General features: G+C 39.9%; 1 protein-coding gene across 1 annotated transcript in view; it reads left to right on the forward strand.

Annotated features, from left to right (window-relative positions):
- Positions 1 to 18578, forward strand: part of bsnb (bassoon (presynaptic cytomatrix protein) b) — a 54124-nt gene that overhangs the window by 20915 nt on the left and 14631 nt on the right. The window lies entirely within an intron of this gene.

Genomic DNA, 18578 nt, shown 5'->3' on the forward strand with positions numbered 1-18578 from the left:
GTCCAATTGAAAGATAGCAGTAATAACAGGCTTTCCGCAGAGCGCTGGCTTTTTATGGGCACGCCTTGTCTTCCCAGGCATCTGCTTGTCACAGGCAGTAGCACAGGCCATTCATAGATTGCTATGGAAACAGAGATAATTTGTTTGTTAGCCGTCCCTTTCATGCTTGGCTGCTAAGATGCTAAGAGTCCACAAAAACTTTGAGCCATTTCTCTGTTTTCACATGACACTCCATTGTTAGGTGTGTCGTGTTCCTGCTATACTGGCCCTACCTGCAACTTCATCCAGCATTAAGGACATTTTTTCCAGACCTGTGAACAGTTTTTGTTGTCATTCCATGTGAGCTGGCAAGTGGCTTGCTTCAGATTGGGTGAGAACCATTTGGACATGGTGTGAGGCTTTGTACTTTGAATTTAGGTTTCTCAGCTTCATTTCCACAGCCTGTTTGGCACATTTGTCTTCATCATCCTCTCACATCTAATCTCTCCAAACGCGTTTGTCTGCATTTTCTTTTGTTTGTCATTTCATGCCTGTTGCAAGCAAAATGTTGATTATTTCTTCCTTTTTCTGAGGTGGTGACGTGGTGGCAGAGCATATAGGTGCTCAACTGGTCCATCCATGTGTTTTGTGGAGCATTTTGATTGGGAAGACTGAAAAGCCCTTCGTTTTTAAATTTTACTCAAAGGCCAAAGACTGAGCTGCGACTGAATGAACTCATATGAAATGCATTGAAATTATAAGTTTGGGATTTTCTATACTAGGGGTATAATTCATATAAGAATCGCGATCCAAAATCGATTTTAAATTATTTTTTTTTTTAAATCGAAGGCTGTCTTCCTCCATTTTGTATGCGGGACGTCCTGACGTCTCCACAGAGCTGGTTCTGGAACATACACATGTGCAGTAAGCACCAAAACAAACAGGAAACAGTAATGAAGGAAAGAGAGATTCAATCGGCCCCGTCCTCGTTGAAGGCAAAGATTTGGACTCATTTTGGTTTTTACTTAGAGCCCTATAAAATTCATTTTATTTTTTTCCAAAATTTTGTTTTACTTTTTTTTTTTTTTTTTTTTTTCAGTTTTGAATTTTTCTGAATTCCGTTTTTAGCATTTTACGCAAATTTAACCCTGAGACAGTATTTAAAGTAATGAAATATAGACAATTTCTTCAGTTATAGCTGAAAACGTAAATGCTTCTACACATTTAAGCAAAAACATAACAATAAAACAATGAAACATACGAAACAACTTTGGTGGAAATATCAAATCCACTGTAACCTTTTTAATTTCTTCTATCCCCATGCTCTTTGGTTTTCCACCGATTACTGATATTTCATTAAAGTACATGATAGTCAACCTCTTTGTGTTGAGCTCAGTGAGTGACTTAGCACTTAGCACTCAGCTTGCATTATTAGTGACTCCCTTGGATAGTTTTCCAGACAGATACGTTTCTTTTTACTCAAAAAAAAAAAAAAAAAAAGAAAGACTGGGGTTGGGTCTCTATGGAGCAGTCCGGTCTCCAGTCTGGTCTAGTCTCTGGAGAGGTCACGTCTCTGGTCTGGTCTAGTCTCTGTGGAGGTCCCCAGATTGAAGCAGAAATCATTATGAATCAAGTCGTTTTGAATGGAAAATCGATTTTGATCTGAATCGTAGCCCCAAAAATCGTAATCGAATTGAATTGTGAGATAGTAAAAGACCTCTAGTCTATGCACTTGTTATTGACAACATCCAGGACTGTTCAAAAACCCGAAAACCAATCATGCATTAATCTGTATTTCAGCACTTCTTGGATCTCCTGTCTTTCCTGTGGTTCTCACCTCATTGCTTCTGATTAAATGTGTATTTTATTTTTTTTTATTTAATGAATATATGCATTCATTTTAACATGAATATATGCATTCATTTGCTCTTTCTTCAGCTGCAAAAAGAGGCAGTTTGTGCTAAGACAAAAAAAAATCCTCCTGTTATGTTCACAGCTCCAGAAATATTTCCACTATTAGAAAGTGACACTGCAAATATGAAAGGGTTAGAAAGAAAACAATCAATAGTTAAATTGCATGCTCTATACAAACTATGTGGGCCACCATAGACTTTTTCAGGACATTATCCAGGAATAAAGATGCTTCACTCTCAAAATGAAAACCGAATTGATAAATAACTGTTTCCATTTACTATATCAGTTTTAAGCCTGCTGTTTTAGACTTCCTGGAATGGAATTTTAGATGATCAGTAGCTTGTGGAAATCATTCTCACAAAAAGACAATTTCTGTATCATTCTTTTGAGCTGAGTTGTATCCTGTGTGTGTGTGTGTGTGTGTGTGTGTGTGCATCCATCCATATAATCAATGCTTTTTAGTATGTGATGAGACGGTGAGTGCCAGGACTTGTGGAAGAATGGAGGAGGAGGGAGGAAAAACGTGATAGATTAAGAAGGAGGAGGACAAGGAAGAGAGTGAGAATCAGAGATAATGAGTGAGAGGAATCCAACGGTTTGTTACATTGCAGAATATTTCACATCAATTAGTGCTGAAAGTCATGTGTGGCACTGAGTAAATAAGATGTCCTTGTTTTGGGACTGTTTCCTCCCACAGTATGCTTCACAAGGAGATTAAAACCAACCTTGTGTCATTGTCGGCTCCCCAGAGTTTGGTTGTAAATAGAACATTAAATGTTTTTGCCGGAGTGTCTGCTCTTCAATGTGATTTTCAGTACACTGCATGTCAGCCCTTGCTCTTATCCTCATCGCTCTGTCTTTGTGTCCATGACACTCCAGCCCACTGATGCAGACGCAGCCTTAGCTCTTTCTTGTGACTAGATAAAGGTAGAGGTGTTTGACACATTGTATTATATTTCAGTCCCCAGCAGTTTGACAGGCTAATGTTATATTCCCACCACCGGTTTCCCGTATGGCTCACATTTTGTTCCTGTGGTGTGCAGGCAGTCTGATCTGAATCTCAGCTGTACGTCTTTTATAATCATGTAAAATTGTGCTCACTGTTTATATCCAGGCGGAGGCCCTGAGTGGATCATTAGTGAAAGCACTGAATTTCTCACAGAAGTGAAGAAAAAGTGTGGCGAAACAGAAAACATAGCTCATTAATAATTCAGTGAGGGAGAACATTATGAATAGTTCATGTAGTGCAGAGAAGTGAGGGAGTTGTGTTTGATTCCTCATGTCTGTTAAAGTCACTGTGTGTTGATACCTGTGTGTGTGCATGCATGTGTTGGAGAAGGAAAGCATGTTTGAAGATGCTTGTTAGTTTTATTGCAGGGGGCCATTTGTCTGGGTTTTGGAAGCAGGTTTTATTTGACATGATGGAATCAGATATAATTTAAACTGTAGTTCAACTGAGAGAACCTGGACTAACTCATTCAGAAATGATATTTGCTCTGTCACGTTAGACATTTGTTAAGACTGCCTGGAGCAAACTTGAGCTATTCTGGCAGCTCATACCAGATTAATTTCCTCATTTACACTTGTCTGTTCAGCCTAAACAAGCCTTTTCATCAGCTCAGTAGCACTCTGTCTCATTCCCCAGAATATTAAGGGGGAGCAGACAAACTTCTGTTAAATATTAGCATATACTAGTCATGTGTCGGCAAAGTAAAGTTCAGCTGTGATCTGGCCTGGCTCTGGTCCCTGGGCACAAAGGCCACAACAACACGGAGCTGCAGTAAGGCCAGTATTTCACTAACTTATTGACAATGACACATTTGCCTACAAATGATTCATTATTTTATGTTTTGTCTGCTGCTAATCTACTGATCACATTGCCTTTACCACTATGCACTCATTCTTCTGTGAACGATAAGTCACACATGCCCCTACGACACACATGCACGTTATACACACATCATGCACTCTTGTGGTCTCATTCTTTTATAATCTCAGCTGTGACAGGGCAATTACAGTCGGAGACTGTGCAAGGAGAGGCTTTTTGATTGTCTTTAACACAGTTTGCAGGAATATATTGACTCACTTTTATGTGCCCGGAGCACATGTTGCATTAAGTATGTGGTGAGGACATGATTGCATTTTTATAATGAGAAATTGTGAAAATTGTATTGTCTGTTTTCCAGTTAGAATGCCGAAATTTCTGAAAAGTGCAGCGGCCTTGAATACACATGCATCATACAACAAACATATGTAGAACATGTGGTCATTGTAAATGTGTCGCATCAGTTGCCACTCTCACACAGAGCAGCAATATAGATGAACATGTCATTCTCATTCTCAAACAGGCTTGAAGTGTTTTCTGAAGGTTGGCACCAGCCTGTGTCTCCCTCAGGAGTCCCATCCAAAGCCAGATGGTTGCCGGCATCGTGCATCCAAGCCTGCCGCGCTCAGCCTGGCTGCTCCTAAAGTGATGATGCTACACCATCACAGACTCAAACACCCACCCACCCTCAATCAGCTGCTTGCCTCCTTTTTAATATTTTTATATTCCTGTGTACTGTGTGTGCTTATTCATTTAAATTTGCATATAGTACGGCTTTGAGAGACAAGAATTCAGAATCACACAGCCACATGCATTTTACACATTCTGTAACACGTCAGTACGCATTTATTCACACCCACAGAAACAAAATACTAGGGACTAACAGTCAGTGGCACTTGAATAATACTGTAACAAAGAGGTTAAAATTTGTCAGTTCACAACTAAATAATTGGTTCAGTTATTTTGTGAATTTAAACAGAAATTAGTTTGTTTATAGTTAGTACCATTATCCAATTATATATAGGTTAATTATAGCCGATGTCACGATGCACAACATCTCTGGATCTTAGTTATTTCAGTAGTCCATGTATTAGACTGTACTACTAAGGTTTTCATAATGGTAGCATTTAATCTGCTTGTGAGAAGTAGAAAATTTCCAGGCCTGCAAACACCCACATAGACCATTGACGCCCACTCACATTATTTTTCTTCACCGTCCTGTTTTCAAATTTATTTAATGGGTGAACGGCATGGTCCCAGCTTGCTTTGTTGTAAAACTGCGTTTCTACTGAAAGCAACAATTGATTCTTACAAAATCTTTCTTTGTTCTCTTGTATCTTAGCATATTTCAACATTTCTTTTCAAAGTGCTCTCAGGTCTTCATCCCAAATACATGAAGTCTTCCTTTGACTTTTTCTTTTATGTGACAGTGGGTTTGTTTTGTACTCTTGGCTCTCTTGTTTCACTTGTGTGAGGATGGATCCACATATGCACTCTCCTCTTCCTTGCATGTTTCACTGCTCTTCTCCCTCCATTGGCATTCCTCTTCTTCCTGTCTACATGCCTTAGTTGGCAACTGCTTGCTTTTGACACATTGATTGAATTGGCAATTACTTCTGGTTGAATCAGCTGTGGTTGACGTTGCAACACAGTATTCAGCCCTCTTGATTTAGGCTGTGATTTGTTGATTTAGCAGCAACATCAGGACGAGCATTTTAAAACCCAGACACAATGTTTATAAGAACTGATACACACACATAACTGTCAGACAGTGTGTGTGTGTGTGTGTGTGTGTGTCCTCAGTGGTGGGGGTAGTCGAGCTAATAGTAGAGCGTGTTTCTAATCCATGTTGAGGGAGTGTAGTGATCCCTTGAGTATGGCGCTTAACCCCAACACACCATTGTAAAGATCCACCCACACAAATAAGTGCCATCTGAGGATAGTCAGCCTTGTTGGGTGATTAGACTGAGACAAAGTTATTGTGCCTTTGTTAGATATAAGTGTTGAAGAGACTGTAAGAGTGACCGAAAGATTTTTCCAACCTAATCCAGCATTTCAAACACTGAATCTGAATTACATCAAGCAAGTTTACCCAAAATCCTGGCACCACAGTTGACTTACTAATGTAAAGCAGTATGTGACTGTGCTGCTCCATGGCAGGAAGATGATGTGATGTACAGCAATAACTGCTTCCTGTTGAGATTATGTGGCGCCCAGCACAGATGGCTTGCTGGTTTGGAGGCTTAAATGCCACTCACTCTCATCTCTGGGACCTTTGTGTTTGGCAGCAGAGTCTGGCCTCAGACTGAGCTGGAGTTGCACTGGCTTTGTCTAAACTCCTGTCTGTAACAGGTCTTCTGAGAGTACCAGGGGCGATCCTGCCCAAGCTTCTTTTACGTTTCATTACATTTTGTGAAAGGATGCAAACCACCTTCCCCTTACCCATTACCTTTCAACACACAGATTGTATTCCATGTGTTTATTTTGACATACGTCTGTGCACCAAGAGTTCATTTTTCATGTGGCATCTTTGAGGTCAACCCTGTTCCGAGCTCTTCGCTGTAGTAATATCAGCTCTCTTGATGAATGACTATCTGAGGAGCAGAGTGACCACATTGAACTTGATTTACCCATTTCGTCATTTTCTTCAGTCTCATCTCCAAATGCCCTTCTTCTCCTACCTTGTGACCGAATGTGCTTTGAAGCCTACAAGGGACTGCAGAATTGGCTTAATCACCTCTTCAGAACTCATCATCTTCAAGGCCTGGTGGCTATGCTAACAAGCTTTAGCAATGCTCCAGGGGCCCCTGGCAGCGCTGTGTCTTCCCTTGCTGTCAGAGTGACAGAGGTGGGCCATGTCCTCCCACCCTCCTGTCTCAGTGCATCAGTTCACCCACCTCATTGAAGCACTTGCTCTCTCTTCCCCGTAGCTCCTCCGGCAGGCGACTACTCCCTAATGCTGGCATTAGAAGACGAAGGAGGGGGTTAGTTAAATGTGTGCTGTGCTCAGAGGCTTCAGATACTAAAAGGCTGGTGACACAAATGTGAGATTATAGAAAGGAGATTCGTGGTTGTATGTCAGGGGAACAAAAAAAAAAAAAAAAAACACAGCGAGACAGCTATAATGAAAGGGAGCAAGAGATTGAAAGACAAAATGAAAGGGATAAAGCTCACTGGTCATGCAGATATTACATTTAACCCCTTGCTAATCTTCTCAGTGCTGCAGCTGTCAGGCAGCAGTGGAGATGACCAGATCAGTTAGCGATGGTCTGTGCTGCTGCTGTCAGCAGTGGCCTGACAACACTAACAATAGGAAAAGCAGCATGAAGACCATTCCCAACCAGGGAGATGGTCCTCCCACTTCCCCATCCGTGAGGACACGAAGACTCCACTGCCTGTGCAGTTAGCTTCTGGAGGCATGAGTCAACAATTCCAGGAGGGCCTGATGGTTCCTAATGGGTTTACGTGGTCACTGTTGTTTACCTGCATTCTTATAAACATCTTACATCCCACACAACACAGGACGCAGCAGAGATGTCTGATCAATTTATCTGCATGTTTCAACTATATCCGCTAAAAAGTACCTGCAACTTACCCCGTGGTACAAAGACGTGAAATGAAAATAATAATGTTGATATGTCTGATTCTTGAATGGTTTAAATAGCCCTCATAGGAGTTAATGGCCTGTATGATCAGTTAAAAGCCTTTTTGCCTTTTTGCATACAAGGATGCTGCTAGAGTCATGGACTGATGACAGATAACGGATAAATAAACACACCTTCAGGAAATGTTGTCACCTTTCTAAAGATTCTGCAGTTTCCTTTCTTTAAAGTCCAAGAGAATTTATTTTATTGCCCTAATGTAAACGTCTGTTTTTGCTTTATATTGCAATATTTTGGTAACCTATCTTCAGGCTACAACCTGTGATGCCACGTTTTTGTGCACCCAATCAGGATTGAGCAACATCTGAATAATAAGTAAAGGTAGGAACTTTTGCTTCAGTTGTCAAAACTTGGTCAACTCACACGGGTACAGTCTGAGTGAAACAAACTAAACTCTTGGAGAAGATTTTAATATGTCAAGCTTTGATGGTTGTGTTTTTAGAAATAATGATTTATCTCATATTTCCTTTAAATTTTATATTTTTTAACATCTCCATGTTTGACCACAGGCATGTGATTGCTGCAGCTTTCATTGATTATTGATTATTATCATCAGGGAAATCATCTCTCGTCCCATTTGTACAAAGGCCATATACTCAATGAATGTTGATGGTTATACAGTCATGCTGACTAAGTTCAAAAATGAACATATGTTTGCAATGATCTACCTGTCTTAAAAATTAGTAAAGCATGAATTAACATAAATTTTTGCTGGACTCGTTTGTGTAAAGTGTCATCTGACCAGATGATTGGTTACAGTGCGAGTAACTTGTCTGAAAGACAAATGTGTAATACATCAATTGTATTTGTTTGTCTGCTAGCTGTGGATTTCCCCGACTCATCTAAAATAAAAAGGAACTGTGAAGAAATTCTCGTTAACTTGTCCTGGAGACAGAAATATACGATAAGACACATGACTTGTTTGGCTCAGCTGTCAACCCCAGTTTAAAATAGGATGTTTTGGTGGTAGCATGATTAACATTTTTCGAAAGATGAATGTTTAGAGGTTTTACTTTTGTTTTTGCCGCTGATTTTATTCAGCTTTTTATTTATTTTTTTTTTCCAAATTAATCTTTCTGTGTGCCCATGAAGAAGAGCAAGTTGTTCATGGCATCACCCACTCCGTGTGGCCTGCTGCAGACTGTACTGTTACTGACTATCACTCTCACTCATCACTCAGCCTCACTAAAAATGTGTTTTATCATCTTTTTGACAGTAAGCCAAGAACAGCCAGAACAGTGATAGTTTGGAAATTGACGTAGGAAGATAAACAGGTTGGAAGGTAAAAATAAGGCACCTCAGAGTCCTCTTATTGCATTGACTGTGCTGAACAGTTTGACCACAGAGAGCGGTGCATTCACTAAACTGTGTGCTCCTCCTTATGATGCTTTTTAAGGAACATTGCAGGGGGATAAACACTGCAATTCATCCAGAATATTCTCAGGGCAAATTAGCTTGGTCTATAAGGCTTTGCCCCCCCCCCCACCCAAAAAAAGGAGAGAACACAAGGGAAACAGTCAAATACCACCCTTTGCCTTCAGAACAGCTTCAGTCCTTCTTTGAATGCTGTCTTACAAGTTGTGAAGTGTATGAAGCGGGTTATTGGATTGTTCTTGTCCTCTAGGAAAGATTTCACTTCTTTGAGGGATGAAAGATGGTGCTCTACTGTATCTCCCTGAAACTTTATAGTTATATTTAGCTGTTGTGGAGGCGATGGATTAGAATTATTATATGCTCTGTTCAAGAGTCTAATATCTTGGCCATGACACTCTTGAATATTACTGAGGCTTTTCTGATCAAATAAATGTAATAAAAACAATTCAAAATGTTACCACAGAGGAGTATATATATATATATATATATATATATATATATATATATATATTTTTTTTTTTTTTATGGAGGTGGCTCCATTCATATTTCAAATTCTTGCACAGCAGGAGACACAAGCAAAAGATATAATTCACCAGTCTATATCAGTACAACTCACTATAACCTTCTCACTTAGAAACATGTTCCCAGGTCTTGTGGGATCACTTGGGCATTTTGGTGCTTCGTGATCTAACATAGTTAAGCACAGAGAGGCTCCTGCTGAGTCAGGACAGTTTCACCAGTCAGATCGGCCCTTGTGTACTGGACAGAAGAGAGCACCTGTTGCCCCCTGTTGAACCAAATATAAACAGACAGAATAAGTAAATAAAGAGCAGAAAACATGACCCGACCCTGTGCTACTTTGTCCCTGGGGAGGCATCAGACGCACACACATTTAATGGCACATGACCTACTGTTGTCCTGCAACAACACACTACGCTGGAGAGATTGTGAGTCCTTCCCACAAAACAGTGATTTCACATGGAGCCTGCCATGCTGCAGAGACTTGTTTCATGATAAACGTCTACAGTAGACACTTAGTGATATGCTTATTATCTGCCATGTTTTGTACCTGAGACTAGAATTAGTCATAATAGACTAATTACTAATACTAATACTTACATTCCCCACGACCTGACCCTGGATAAGTGGATGACGATCTATGGATAGACTTATATTATTTTCCAATTCAAAAAATAATTTACTTGGGCAATTTGATTAGGATCTTGGCTAGAGTGATTTGATGTTATCCTTTTTAAAATAATCTCAATCACTACTTAGGTAATTGGTCAAATGATGGGCCAACACCACTGTTCCGGAAGACCAATGAAATTGGTCGAAGAGTGAATAGACGGCTATTCATTCAGAACAACATCATGTGGATATACTGTTGATGCCTGCAGTACCCAGATAGGTCTGCAAAACCCTTCTAGTGATCATCTCACTATACTTAATATTCATGCATGGTGCACTCTGTTAGACTGTGTATGGGAAACTGGGCCTGTAGTTTAGGCCTGCTTCGTCAGTGGATGATCCTTCATTTCCTGCCTAATCCACAGGCCTGACCACGTGTCCCCATTGAAGGAGTCCCAGGGGATTGACCTATATACCTGCTGACTCTTACTGACCTGTCACAGCCGTGGCATGGTGTGACAGAGCCTGGCACACTGCTGTCACATGTGCTCGCTCACGCTTCACACTGCGCACTTGGTAGCCTTAAACCACTGTTCATTCAGAGTGTGCACAATGGAAATGGATACTCTGATTTAAATGGGCCTAATAGACCTTTTAAAAGAGTAAACTGCCCTGCTCATTGATCCTCATTCTGAATTTTACACCAATATTGAAAACATTGAGTATGGCTGTTAGTTGTGGAATTTATCTTAGATGAATTTCAACTGGGCAGCACAGTGGCATGGTGGTTAGCGCTGCTGCCCCACAACAAGAAGGTCAGGGGTTTGGTTTCCGGCCTGGGGCCTTTCTGTGCTAGGTTTTCATGGTCTCTCCATGTCTGTGTGGGTTTCCTCTGGGTATTCTGGTTTTCTCCCACCATCCAAAGACATCATGCTTGGGTCAGTTGGTGACTCTAAATTGTCTGTAGGTCTGAGTGTGAGTGGTTGTTGGTCTCTGTACGTCTCTGTGTGTTGGCCCTGTGATGGACTGACAACCTGCTCAGGGTGAACCCCACCCTCACCCACAATGAGCTGGGATTGGCTCCAGCACCCCCCGTGACCCCGAAATGGATAAGCGGTTGAAGATGAATGAATGAATTTCAGCCTTGACTGCATTTGTGTTTACATTTCTAGATTTTCATACTTAACATAAATTGTGTTGAGATGCTTCTGTGTTACTTTAGTAGTGAATGTGTGTCTGTGTGTGTATGATTTCATGTCTGAGCACCAAACTGTGTCTGACATATTTCTCTAGTCACCTTACACTCACCCCATTCACACCTGCTTGGCAGTGTGCCCCTGTGCACGTGGTAGTTAATAATTTACACTGACCCTCTGCTCCCCTAACCTTCGTTTGTTACAAATTAATTATGAACACCTCTGTCATTTGCCTCATTAATCTCTGTAAGGTGCAAAACTTGAAGGAATATTATGGTCTTTCTGCCTTTGTTGTTACTAAAGTAACTTCTTTATTTCAGTTCCTTGATGCTATTTTAAAGGTTGTGCATTGTTGAAAATAATCCATATTCAGGTCATGACCATGGCTGTTGATGGGGAAACTTGTGATAGCTATTGTTGAATCATTTTTTCACATTCTAAGAAGAGGAACAGCCTTTCTTCCTTTCTTTCATGGTAATGGACTACTAAAATATGATATCTCAGTCTCAGTCAGGTGTGTGACTGCTTTTAATGACAGCTGACATTTCTTGCTCACAGCTTGTGGTCTTATTCCTGGCAGAGAAGCCATGTGGGAGACAGACTCTTGCTGTGAGTTGACTGACAGTGAGAGAGAACTATGAGGTTGGGTAGGCTACACACAGTGCTACACCTTGCTGATCAGCATTTTCAAATCTGTGTGTTTCAGAAAGAAAGTGGAGCAGATTAGTGTGCCTGCCAATTGTACGGGGAATAAGAACTAAAGTGGTATTTAAAAGCCTATCCAGCCTACACTGAGTGCAATATTTAGCACGATGCTTGAATTCGACTTCGTGAACACACAATTTGTTTTTCTGTTGTGCGCGTTCATGTTGTTATGTGGGTGTGTATGCTCCCACAGGACTCCACAGTTCCCTGTAAATTTCTGTGCTCTCTGGCTCCATCCACGGGTAAAATGGGTGAGAGCTTTCCACACACCTCTCTTCTCTTCAGCTGTTTGGTTCTGAAGAAATTTTGTCTTTTTTTTTGTTACTTTTGTTATTTTGCCATTTGGGCATTCTAATATAGAGCCCGCCCAAACAGCTTCTCATATAAACAAGCCTCTATAATCAAAAAGACTTCACCTAGAAGATTCAACCACTGAAATAATCAAATAACCAGTCAATGCTTCAATATAACTTAAAGGAAGGAAATTAAGATAAATAAGCTCCAAGAACAAACATAATGAACTAAAGCAGTGCAGGTACAACGCAAATAATTAAATTTCCCTGTTAATATTTTTCCACATTGAATGGTCAAAGAGGCACTTCCAACATGTTGACAGTTGAATTAGTGTGTTGAGGATCATTGAGGTGTTATTGCATCATTAAAGCAGCTATTGTCATTATTTTTACACTACCAAGGATGCCATTAATTTGAAAGTGAAAGTGAAAAGTGTCAGTTGTAGTACAGCACATTATATACATGATATATATGATTTTCGCAACATAAGTGTTTTGGTGGACCAAATGATTTTATCCAATAGTTTTTTTAGTACACCTAACAAAAATGAAATCCTTTTATATTTTTAGTTAAAATTAAATGCAAAAACAGAATACTTCAGATTGCAATGTCTACCATTAGGCACACAGTGTGACTTATTTGCATGATGCAGGTTTATTGTACTAACTAATCCATAGACGCTGCAGTTCAACTTAGAATAGTTCAATATTTTGACTTGGTGTCACTTTCAGGATGCTACATGCTACATCAAGAAAGGTGGTGAAGCTTTCAGCTGCAAAAAATCCAGATATTTGTCTTAGGAGGTGGAGGAGAGCAAAGCACCACTAAGAAGAAACTTAACAAGGCCAGTAATAGAACATGAATCTGAATGCAACTGCTTTTCCATATCAACTTTAACGCTCTTAATATGGCAATATTGTATTGTATTATGAGCATGTTTTTGCTGCCCCCAAGTGACCGAAAAATTCAGTCATTGAAGGAGGCTGAGATGTGGCTTTCTTCTCTGTTTGATACTTGATTGCAATATTAACCAATAATTAAATGATTGACAATTAGAGCCTAAATGTTCTTTATAATTTTCATATCTTTCTTGAGACTTGTAATTGTAGATGAGAGCAAATAGTCAATTGGCATTGGCACAATAAATCTAGCCAGCTTCACATCCTTCCTTGAGACATATTCCAGAAGACAGTCTGCAATTTATATTTTCCTTTTCTGTGAAAGTTTCTCGAAAGTAAGTCAGCTACTTCTTGTACTTCATAGTTGTTTCTTTACAATGTCCACAACACGTTTATAGCCTGGAGATCATCTGCTTGTTTTCAGTGCTTGCTTTTCTTGCTTCATTACATTTTAGGATTTTTTTTCTTTTTCTTTTTCTTTTTTCCCCCTTTACTGGATCATTCCAAATTAAAAGAGTCAGTAAACATGGTGGGATTTTAAATTCAGGTGGTGCTTTTCTAAATCAAATAAGCAACTAAGAAGCTCCATCTGTGCATGTCATTTGTTGTGCACAAACCAGCGTTTAACTTGACATTAGCTGTTTACAGTGTGGATCATTTATCTGTTTTCTTTCCTTCCTGACTTTGTTACTGTGCTTCATTGAAGAACTTGGTGAATTTTATACCCAACTGCCCTTGCATAGACTGTCAGACTCGTCTGTACATATTTGCAGACTTGGCGTCAGATTGCCCATACACAGACATATTTAGTCCACTCTCACTCAAACATTGTATAAGTGACCAGGACTGTAATGTCTTAGCAAGCTCTCCAGAATGTGGGATCAACCTATAGGAATGGGATCAATCCCTCTGACTTTTTCCCAGTGATACCCTGTGGTGTTCCATCTCTCATTATTTTGACAGTGAAAGGGCAACTTTTCCAACTGTGAGCTGACTGGATGACATCACTATACTGCTGGTGGTCACAGTATCCACTTTTGTCTCCTGTGGCAGAGTCGGCCTTACTCACTAACTGTTCCCTCTGCCTCAGTCTTGGTACTGTGTCAACTTAAATGTGGAAAAATCCACAAAGCAGAAGTCACATTTGCTGTAACGCTCGCCTCCACTGCACTACCTAAAACAACACTGAAAAATGCACCACACAAATACACTTACATTATAATAAATATGATGGATTAGGGCAGCGTGGTGAAATGGTGGTTAGTGCTGTTGCCCCACAATCAGGTTGCAGGTTTGGTTCCTGGCCTGGGGCCTTTCAGTGCAGAGCGTGCATGTTTTCCCTTTGCGTGCGTGGGTTTCCTCTGGGTACTCCGGTTTCCTCCCACCGTTCAGACATCAGGTTTGGGTTAATTGGTGACTCTAAACTGTCCATAGGTCTGAGTGTGAGTGTGAGTGGTTGTTGGTCTCTGTCTGTCTCTGTGTGTTGGCCCTGTGATAGACTGGACTGGATGGCGTACTCACCCAATGTGAGCTGGGATTGGCTCCAGCACCCCCGTGACCCAGAAATGGATAAGCGATAGAAGATGAATGAGTAAATTCATCTGATGGATTATAGTGCTGCTCTGAAAGCTGTGTTTACAGCTGCTTAAGAAAAGGCCATTATCTTTATATGTTTATATGTTTAACTTTATCTCAGTATGTGTGCTTACTTGGTTATGTTGCAGTCTCAAAGCATTTACAAACAGAACTACACTTTTACACATTTTTTTTTTACTCTCTAAACATCTTCATGAGTGACCAGACATGTTTAAGTGGATTTTTTCATTGTCTTGTGTATGTGTTTTGTATTTTCATGTTTGATAAGTTGCAGTACATTTAGTATTGAGGACACATTTTCTCAGAATGAATAGATAGAAACATATGAAAACAAACATACAGGACAGTTGATTAAGCATCGTAGTTGTCAATATCAGGAAAATCTGGAGACAGCTTGTGTTAAACCCAAGTATTCTCCCTGTGTCTCTTATGCCAAGGGTTAGGCTAAAATTTTTAATTCATCATGTTGATATGATTACAGCAATAAAGCCATTGATGCCATAGCTGCACTAGCAATAGGAAAATACTTTGGGGGAGGAGGATTTATTGCCAGTGTCAAAATGTGTGTCAAATAATATGTTGTAAAATCACTTGGTTCAACTCATTTCATGATGCAGTGAATAGGTGCAGAGGCTAAATGCTTTAAATGCAATTGATGGATTACAGTCAGTGTTTAGTCCTGCCCGCTTCATCTGAGTTACAGTTCAGAGCAGAGGTTAAGTACAATCTCCACCGAACAGACAAGTCAGCCTCCTGCCATTTAATGAGGTTACTCATTCACTAACAACATGATCTCACTAACAAACTGATCCTCCCACTGCCACATCGCAGAGCAGCACACACATACAGTAGCAGAATCAAAAACTCGATGTGGACCCCTTTCCCCCCGTGAAATTAAAATTTAAAAAAAAAAAGAAAGAAAATGAAAAAGTTGGAAGTCCATGTTAGTTTAGTGTCTGCTTTGTAGTTTTGGCTACAATGTAATTTCTAAGTATTGAGCTGTGGGAAGGTTGTTCTTCAGGGGGCAGTTAAAAAGTAGAGATTGCTACAGTGAATTGGTCGTGCTGTTTTGAGAGTGCATTAAAAGCCTGCCTCAGAAGTGCACAGGCTCAGTCCCTTACGCAGACCTGATTTCCTCCACACAGTGTAGGAAGAGGTGGGAAGCACGGCCCACAGCCTTACTGCTGTATACACTGAAGCACTCTACATGAATAATTTGCTACTACCATCTTTCGTTTGGCCTTCTTCTTTTCTCCCTTCACCCACACAGTAGTGTTATGCTGATTCTGGAGCAAAGAGCGGAGTATAACAATGTCAAAATGGCAGGAAGGAATCTGCACTGTGAAAGAAACTGTTCAGAGGTACTCAATTTAGTTATCTAATGCGGTTGTACTGTTATCAACAAACTAGGAAATCAGAAAAGTGGGATGGGAATTAGCATTGAAAAGGTTCGAAGTAACTTCAGGGGTTGATTTTTTTAAATTATTATTATTATTTATTTTTGCTGGGATGATTATACGATAATCATATTCATGTATGTTTGTACACAAAGTACACACGCACACACAATGATTTCTCTGTTTATATTGCTATATAGTTTCAGTAGGTTTTTTTAGCCCTTCCCCTTTGGCACTAGCTGTCCACAGACTGACATTTCAACATAACTTTTCTTTATATATATATATATGTGTGTGTGTGTGTGTGTGTGTGTGTGTGTGTGTGTGTGTATGGGCTGACACAGATGGCTAGTTCTGAGGGTACTGCACCTGTTTATATATAGTTTCTCAGTAGAGCAGATAAGAGAGATGAAAACAAAGCAAGTCTGTCTGTTTGGCATGCCAGTGGCTCCATCCACGCATCATGGTCTCAGTTGAGCGAACAGTTTCCTGCAGGATTTGGGAATGTCAAGAAAGGTTTTAATCTCAAATGAAAAAATAGCACCAGTAAAAATAATAGGTTACACAAATATTTTAAATGAAGTTACAGTACCCATAGTTAATGTGTTATATTTGGTTTTGGCAGATTATTGCATTTAAGAATGTCACTTTGTCAAACTGAGTGAAGATATAGCGCAGTTCTCAAAAGCACTCAGGATTCTACCGTTGTTGAAAGGTTTCTAAACTGACACTGTGTTTGCCAGGCTCTTATTCTATCTCCTTTTGTGCTGGAAAATGTTGAAGCTGCCCACACTATTCCTACGGTTGCTGCAGCATTATCCATGGTGAACAGCATATTTTCACAGTATTCGTGATTCAGATGGCATCATTTCTGAGGCAGGAGTTGCATAATTTATCACTTCAGTTGCGTAATGGGTGTAATTGAGTTATTATGAGGTTATATGTATGTCATGTTCCGACTGTGAGATGTATTATATTCCATTGATCACGAGCTACATGAGGCGTACTTCTGTTTTAGCAAATCTCTATAAAATTTGACTTTTATAAACATTATAGTGTAATACGATAAACACAAATACTCTAATTACTGTGTTCTTGATAAAGCTGTCTTTAATAAACCTGCTGTCTTAACGTTGTATCTGCACAGCACCAAACAGCAGACAGATGAAAACTCTGAACATCTCAAACAAAACATCCAAATGGTGGTGACCACTGTGAAAAACAGTAGGTAGCCTATAGGATTTAAATTTGTCATGTGTGTATCACATATAGGAAATATTATATATTTTGTGGCCACCATGTTCAGTATGTCCACCTTCCTCCTCCTTTTCCACCCTTTTGTCCATCCTTTGCTGGTAAATTGTTGTTAAAGGTTTGCCACGCACAACTCACTTCAGCCTGCGACCAATCATTTGTGGGTTTTACTGGACAAAGTGTCCTGTGACGGTATCCACCCTTTACTGTGGTCATTGAATATTGAATGTTTATAAGAGAATCCAGAGGACACCAAATAAGCCTAGACAGCAAATGATCAATGTTTCCACCACATTGGACCTGTTCAGTTTCTCAGAACAGGTCAAGACCAAGTGAAAAAAGAGACGTTTCCACTTCTCTCAGAACTTATCTGGAGTCTTATCAATTGCTGGTCACTGAGGTCCAGATTGAGTTCCCTGTGTTGAGGCTACAGTGTTAGGACATTCTTTGCCAACTACATGATTGTCACCTTATTTTTCTGTCTTGCACTGATGTCTTTTCCTCAATGATTTATGCTGTTCAGGCAGATAGCTCTTATTTTAGGATGTCCTGTTTGTCAGAAACATGACAGATGGGTCAGAATCTCGATGAGTTTGCTAAGTGCTGTTTGTATTCGGTTGCAACATGAGGAGGATATAAAGATGTTTGAAGAAATGAATAATCCATATAAAACTCTCTTTATCATCTTTACTTGACTGCTCTTGACTGCAGTAGAAATGACCAATTTTGAACATCTACATTATTTTCGTGTTCCTGGCCATGTTGTTAAATTCCACCTTCTTTATTGATTTTTTTGAAATAAAAGAACTGATTTCAGGCTAGATTGTAATCAGCAGCAGAGATTTTTATGGGGTTAGTTGTTTTGTTTTATAAGTCTGTGACACAACACTTTCTGTGCGGGCCCAAAGCATGAATGAATATTATCGAAATGGAGGGTTATTTTACAAACATGGTGCTGCAACCTCTCTTTTCAGCTTGTTTGACCTGTAATATACCCATTTCTTTTCATTGACCAGCTTCATCAATCTACTGCATTGACCTGGAATTGAATCTGCTTTTGGCAATATCCTGCCTCTGATTGGTTCTGTTCTTGATTCTTAGCAATGTCAGAATCTATAACTATCTCAGAACATACAACCCAGTGAGGCTGAGTGTGAAAGACGAATCCTGCTTCTGCAGCTACATCTACTGCGAGCCCCATCAGAGATGCAATGACAGTTGCACCCCTCCAATCTCATAACAGATGTGTTAATTTGTATTCACACAGTAATTTTCCTCTGTGTACCCTGTTTCAGAGTACTTAATGTTGTCAAATGATTAAGTCATCTGGAGGAGATGAAAGGCCTTGTTTG

The sequence above is a fragment of the Echeneis naucrates genome, chromosome 5 (genome assembly GCF_900963305.1).
Source record: "Echeneis naucrates chromosome 5, fEcheNa1.1, whole genome shotgun sequence".
Classification (NCBI taxonomy): Eukaryota; Metazoa; Chordata; class Actinopteri; order Carangiformes; family Echeneidae; genus Echeneis; species Echeneis naucrates.